Below are 7,500 nucleotides of genomic sequence, written 5' to 3'. Positions count from 1 at the left end.
CCACCGAATCAAGAAAGAGCTATCAATCTGTCAATCCTTCCGGTGTCCGGGCCTGGTGAGGTTTCCCGTGTTGAGTCAAATTAAGCCGCAGGCTCCACTCCTGGTGGTGCCCTTCCGTCAATTCCTTTAAGTTTCAGCTTTGCAACCATACTTCCCCCGGAACCCAAAAGCTTTGGTTTCCCGGAGGCTGCCCGCCGAGTCATCGGAGGAACTGCGGCGGATCGCTGGCTGGCATCGTTTATGGTTAGAACTAGGGCGGTATCTGATCGCCTTCGAACCTCTAACTTTCGTTCTTGATTAATGAAAACATACTTGGCAAATGCTTTCGCTTCTGTTCGTCTTGCGACGATCCAAGAATTTCACCTCTAACGTCGCAATACGAATGCCCCCGCCTGTCCCTATTAATCATTACCTCGGGTTCCGAAAACCAACAAAATAGAACCGAGGTCCTATTCCATTATTCCATGCACACAGTATTCAGGCGGGCTTGCCTGCTTTAAGCACTCTAATTTGTTCAAAGTAAACGTGCCGGCCCACCGAGACACTCACTCAAGAGCACCCTGGTAGGATTGCAACGGGGTCCGCCTCGGGACGCACGAGCACGCACGAGGCGCGTCGCACGCCTTCGGCTCGCCCCACCGGCAGGACGTCCCACGATACATGCCAGTTAAACACCGACGGGCGGTGAACCAACAGCGTGGGACACAAATCCAACTACGAGCTTTTTAACCGCAACAACTTTAATATACGCTATTGGAGCTGGAATTACCGCGGCTGCTGGCACCAGACTTGCCCTCCAATAGATACTCGTTAAAGGATTTAAAGTGTACTCATTCCGATTACGGGGCCTCGGATGAGTCCCGTATCGTTATTTTTCGTCACTACCTCCCCGTGCCGGGAGTGGGTAATTTGCGCGCCTGCTGCCTTCCTTGGATGTGGTAGCCGTTTCTCAGGCTCCCTCTCCGGAATCGAACCCTGATTCCCCGTTACCCGTTACAACCATGGTAGGCGCAGAACCTACCATCGACAGTTGATAAGGCAGACATTTGAAAGATGCGTCGCCGGTACGAGGACCGTGCGATCAGCCCAAAGTTATTCAGAGTCACCAAGGCAAACGGACCGGACGAGCCGACCGATTGGTTTTGATCTAATAAAAGCGTCCCTTCCATCTCTGGTCGGGACTCTGTTTGCATGTATTAGCTCTAGAATTACCACAGTTATCCAAGTAACGTGGGTACGATCTAAGGAACCATAACTGATTTAATGAGCCATTCGCGGTTTCACCTTAATGCGGCTTGTACTGAGACATGCATGGCTTAATCTTTGAGACAAGCATATGACTACTGGCAGGATCAACCAGGGAGCTGCGTCAACTAGAGCTGAGCAGCCGGCCGCCCGGGAGTGTGTCCCGGGGGCCCGCGCGAACACGCAAGCGTCCGCTCAATTATTCTGCAAACAGGAGGAGGCTGAGCTCCCCTGCACAATACACCTCGAAACCCTCTCAGGTCCCGGCGGCGCGCAGCGCCGTCCTAAGTACTTGGTCGGGTTCGAGAGAGGCGCAATCGCCCGGAGTTTGGCGAGTAGACGCTTTAGGTGCGACCACCCGTGCTCCCAACTGAGCTTGCCGCTGCCGACAGAGGCCCGGGAGCGTGCTGTCGTGGCATTGCCGGCGGGAGACAACACGCGCCACCTACGGTGACCGGCAGCTCCAACGCCAGCGCCACAGAAGGACAAAAGCCCCACTTGGGTGCCGAAGCGAACTCTCCCAGCACAGCGCACGCGCCAACACGTCCGCACAGCTGCGATACAAACCACCTGCGAGAACCGCAGAGGCGACCGAGCAGCAGACGGCGTCGCGGCGCCGAGCGCCGGGCGGCGGCGCATCCTCAGCGCACACAGTCCTCAATCGGACCAGCACACTGCAGATGTCCACCGCGCTTCGCACCGGGCCCGCGAGGACCTACTTTGGCCGCACGGCGCCGCGTGCAGGGTGCGCCGGCGCGCAGCTGCGCCGCCTGCCGCCTCCGTCGGCCGGCGCGCCTGCCACTGGCCGCCCCCACCAGCCGGCTGTAGCGCGTGCGCCCACGCACCGCGCGGCCAGCACGCCGGGAGGCCCCCCCTCACCGGCCGGGGACGGTCCCACCCAGCCACCGCCGCGTATCGCTTCACACCCAGATGCCATTCACGTTCGTGGGCATGGTGGGTATCGCTGGAACAACCGGTTGGTAGCTCAACCGATCGTCGCCATCACTGATTCACCTCTAGCGAGAACAACCGCACCACAACGGTTTACCAGTTGTTCATTTGCATAACGTCACCAGCAAACGTAGGCGTCCATCGCCATTTGCAAATTCAACGATTGTTGCATGCCTGTGTCAGGTGTCACGACACACTATGTCTGCCCACATACACGCAACAACATGTGCACGCTTCGCGAACACGTGGAAGGTGGCCCCCGTACGTATGCGATGTCCATTGCGCGAACGACTGTCAACCGGCCTCTGTCGCATGTCGCAGATGTGGAACGCAGTGCACCATGCTATCACGGTGTGTGAGAAGAGACGACTACGTCTGACAACACGCGCCACTACATCAACAGACGGCTCATGCTGATCGCCATCCAGGGCATACCACACTGCAATCCAGCTCTTATAGGGAGACGACACGTAGCTGAGTGCACAACATTTGGACCGCATGGTTCGCCGTTGTTGGCGCAGTCGTTGTACGGTCACATGTACCACGATGTATCATTCAGTACATGAGGACCAATGTGCAGTACAGTGTGTGATTTGGACGTACAACATCAGCGGACAGTTGACACAGGCCGTACCACAGCGTAGGCTAAGTGCTTCGCACATGCGAATGCCAATGAACAACTGCAAATGCCAATGAACAACTGCAAAGGGCATTGAGCATGTACGTCCTGCTGCCATCCACATTACAGTGTATAGCTGCAAGGTGTTTAACATGAAGCGATACACTGGGGACCGGGCAGTGCGAGTAGCAAACTATATTGCGGGGGTTGCAGTTAGGCAACACTACACTAATTTAACGCGTCGTATGACAATTACAGAGCAGGTTAAGGCCCAACGTGTGTTGGGTTAAGGCCCAACGTGTGTTGGGTTAAGGCCCAACGTGTGTTGGGTTAAGGCCCAACGTGTGTTGGGTTAAGGCCCAACGTGTGTTGGGTTAAGGCCCAACGTGTGTTGGGTTAAGGCCCAACGTGTGTTGGGTTAAGGCCCAACGTGTGTTGGGTTAAGGCCCAACGTGTGTTGGGTTAAGGCCCAACGTGTGTTGGGTTAAGGCCCAACGTGTGTTGGGTTAAGGCCCAACGTGTGTTGGGTTACGTTAAGGGGCAATGTGGGTTACGTTAAGGGGCAATGTGGGTTACGTTAAGGGGCAATGTGGGTTACGTTACGGCGCAATATAGGTTACGTTACGGCGCAATATAGGTTACGTTAAGGCGCAATACAGGTTACGTTAAGGCGCAATACAGGTTACGTTAAGGCGCAATACAGGTTACGTTAAGGCGCAATACAGGTTACGTTAAGGCGCAATACAGGTTACGTTAAGGCGCAATACAGGTTACGTTAAGGCGCAATACAGGTTACGTTAAGGCGCAATACAGGTTACGTTAAGGCGCAATACAGGTTACGTTAAGGCGCAATGCAGGTTACGTTAAGGCGCAATGCAGGTTACGTTAAGGCGCAATACAGGTTACGTTAAGGCGCAATACAGGTTACGTTAAGGCGCAATACAGGTTACGTTAAGGCGCAATACAGGTTACGTTAAGGCGCAATACAGGTTACGTTAAGGCGCAATACAGGTTACGTTAAGGCGCAATACAGGTTACGTTAAGGCGCAATACAGGTTACGTTAAGGCGCAATACAGGTTACGTTAAGGCGCAATACAGGTTACGTTAAGGCGCAATACAGGTTACGTTAAGGGGAGTTGGAATGCCGGAAAATGGAAAAAATTCACATTTTCAGTTTTTAACCTTATAACTTAATTTGAAATTTTCTGCTTAAAATGGTGCAAAATTTGTTAAGAAATTCCAATTGGAAGTATTTTTATTTAATTTTTCAAAATTACATGTGCGCCCAGCAAAGTTACCCATCTTGTGATTTGTACACATTTAAATCTTCGCATTTCCGAAAACATTACATATAGAAGGCTGTGGATTTCACTCTTCAGTTGTAGAATCTTTGATCCTTCCATAGGTACCATTGTTTTTACGACTAGCTGTGTTTATTGTTCAGTTTTTGATCTGTGAGTGTTTGTTTTGAGCCTCGAGTTTAGTTTGTCGCTCATTTGGAGTTTGTTATCTGTCTTGTTTTGACTTTCAGTGGTGAGTGCGTAGTTTCTACGATGCCTAGGAGTGCATCATTATTTAAAAAGCGAAAGTTTCGCGGTAATAGATTTACAAATAACGTTTGTTCAAGTGATTCTGCTTCAGCACCTGTTGATGCTGGTGAAAGTTCTGACGTTTGTACAGCTGAGATGTGTGAAGGAGACACGCCCACCAGTGCATCAAAAAAGAAGTTATCAAACTGTGCAAGTGAAATTACAGATGAAGCTTCTAATGAACAATATGTTTTAGTCGACTTTCCTGTTTTTACTGAGTTTATGAAGAAATGTTTGTGTTGTAATCTTTGTGGAGGTTCTTTTGATATGAACATAACAAAATCTATAGGACTTTCCTGCAAAATTGCTATAGTTTGTGCCAGTTGTGAAAATGAGACCTGTTTTTGGAGCTCTAAAACATGCAGTAGCAATTTGTTTGAGAGTAATATCAGGCTAATGTATGCAATGAGAGCAATTGGTAAAGGACATACTGCTGCTCAAACATTTTGTGCCATAATGAATCTTCCACCTCCACCTGCTAAAATTGACAATTACACTGAAGTGATAGGAGATGCTGTTCAGTCTGTAGCAGATTTATCAATGAAAGCTGCTGCCAGTGAAGCAAAATATATAAATGAAGGAAACCCAGATATCCCTGTTGCTTTTGATGGAACCTGGCAGAAAAGGGGTCACACATCCAAAAATGCTGTTGCTACTGTTACTAGTGTGGACAGCGGTAAAGTTTTGGACTATGAAGTGCTCACTAAACATTGTTACCATTGTGCATCTGGTAAGATAGAAGCAGCTCACATATGTAGCAAGAATTATGAAGGTACGAGTGGAGGCATGGAGGCTGCCGCTGCTGTGAAAATGTTTAGCAGATCAGAAAAAGAACGGGGAGTATTTTACACAAAATTCCTTGGAGATGGGGACTCCAAGGCATACAAAAGTGTTACAGAATCCATGCCATATGTCAATAAGACAATAACTAAACTAGAATGTGTCGGTCATGTTCAGAAACGAATGGGCACTCGTCTAAGGAAACTGAAACAGAATCTGAAGGACAAAATTTTGTCAGATGGTAAAACCATTAGAGGTCGCCTGTCAGATAAAATTATAAATGAATTACAACAATACTATGGTATGGCAATAAGAAATAATGCAAATAATTTGCAGGAAATGAGACAAGCTGTATGGGCCACATATTTACATCGATCATCAACTGATGATAATCCTCAACATTTTGCTTGTCCAGATGGTCCTCAGTCATGGTGCAATTATAGAAAATCTCAAGCTACTGGGGATCCTTATCACCATAAAAATTATATTCCATTGGCTGTTATGGAAGTAATTAAACCAATATATAGAGACTTGGGGCATCCTGATCTTCTGCGAAAATGTCTTCATGGTTGTACCCAGAATCAAAACGAGTCGTTCAACAACCTCATTTGGACTCGTGTACCTAAGAATGTATTTGTTGGGATAAAAACATTGAAATGGGGAGTCAGTGATGCTGTTATTTCATTCAATGATGGTCATATGGGTAGGCTAAAGGTCATGGCAAGGCTCGGCATTGCTCCTGGTATCAACACCATCAGAGGTCTTCAGCTTCTGGACAGCGTGCGAGTAAGGAAGGCTCAGTATGCAGCTGAATTTAATACAAAAAAAGCAAGGGCAGCAAGGAGAAGAAAGCTTCTAGGTGAAGAAGAAGAACTAGAAGATGACCCTGATTACTCTGCTGGACACTTTTGATAATAGAATAAAAGGTATTTGTGAATTTTCATAATAAATTACTTTAATCGCATTTTCTGGCATTTGACATTTTTAGTGTTACATGTACCTTTATCTCATAAACCACTCAACCAACAACATTCAAATTTTCAGAAATGCTGCAAAACAGTTCAAAGAGGCCACTGAACTAGAATCATGACAAGAACTGGCTTATTCTCTGAACTAGGGAAGTTTATGTTATACTTTTTCCAATAAAAAATGGCTTAATGGTAAAAAATTCATAAATACTATACCAACAAAAAGAAAACATTGGTTCTAGTTCAGTGGGCTCACAATATATGCTGAAAACCTCTGCCAGAATTTCAAAGTTCTGAAGATAATAGTTCCAAAGAAAAAGGTACACAAAGTTAGCAAATTTAACATTGGCGAGATAGGGCATTCCAACTCCCCTTAAGGCGCAATACAGGTTACGTTAAGGCGCAATACAGGTTACGTTAAGGCGCAATACAGGTTACGTTAAGGCGCAATACAGGTTACGTTAAGGCGCAATACAGGTTACGTTAAGGCGCAATACAGGTTACGTTAAGGCGCAATACAGGTTACGTTAAGGCGCAATACAGGTTACGTTAAGGCGCAATACAGGTTACGTTAAGGCGCAATACAGGTTAGGTTAAGGCGCAATACAGGTTAGGTTAAGGCGCAATACAGGTTAGGTTAAGGTACGACATAGGTTAGGTTAAGGTACGACATAGGTTAGGTTAAGGTACGACATAGGTTAGGTTAAGGTACGACATAGGTTAGGTTAAGGTACGACATAGGTTAGGTTAAGGTACGACATAGGTTAGGTTAAGGTACGACATAGGTTAGGTTAAGGTACGACATAGGTTAGGTTAAGGTACGACATAGGTTAGGTTAAGGTACGACATAGGTTAGGTTAAGGTACGACATAGGTTAGGTTAAGGTACGACATAGGTTAGGTTAAGGTACGACATAGGTTAGGTTAAGGTACGACATAGGTTAGGTTAAGGTACGACATAGGTTAGGTTAAGGTACGACATAGGTTAGGTTAAGGTACGACATAGGTTAGGTTAAGGTACGACATAGGTTAGGTTAAGGTACGACATAGGTTAGGTTAAGGTACGACATAGGTTAGGTTAAGGTACGACATAGGTTAGGTTAAGGTACGACATAGGTTAGGTTAAGGTACGACATAGGTTAGGTTAAGGTACGACATAGGTTAGGTTAAGGTACGACATAGGTTAGGTTAAGGTACGACATAGGTTAGGTTAAGGTACGACATAGGTTAGGTTAAGGTACGACATAGGTTAGGTTAAGGTACGACATAGGTTAGGTTAAGGTACGACATAGGTTAGGTTAAGGTACGACATAGGTTAGGTTAAGGTACGACATAGGTTAGGTTACGG

General features: G+C 47.1%; 1 non-coding gene across 1 annotated transcript in view; it reads right to left on the bottom strand.

The window, feature by feature from the left end:
• Positions 1–1,363, bottom strand: part of LOC124578953 — a 1,910-nt gene extending 547 nt beyond the window's left edge. The window contains exon 1 of the ribosomal RNA XR_006972727.1: positions 1–1,363. This exon is cut by the window's left edge and continues 547 nt beyond it. This is a non-coding gene — a ribosomal RNA (small subunit ribosomal RNA).
• Between the last annotated feature and the right edge of the window lie 6,137 nt (positions 1,364–7,500).

The sequence above is a fragment of the Schistocerca americana genome, unplaced genomic scaffold, assembly GCF_021461395.2.
Source record: "Schistocerca americana isolate TAMUIC-IGC-003095 unplaced genomic scaffold, iqSchAmer2.1 HiC_scaffold_283, whole genome shotgun sequence".
Classification (NCBI taxonomy): Eukaryota; Metazoa; Arthropoda; class Insecta; order Orthoptera; family Acrididae; genus Schistocerca; species Schistocerca americana.
This window is presented reverse-complemented; position numbering and strand designations above follow the sequence as displayed.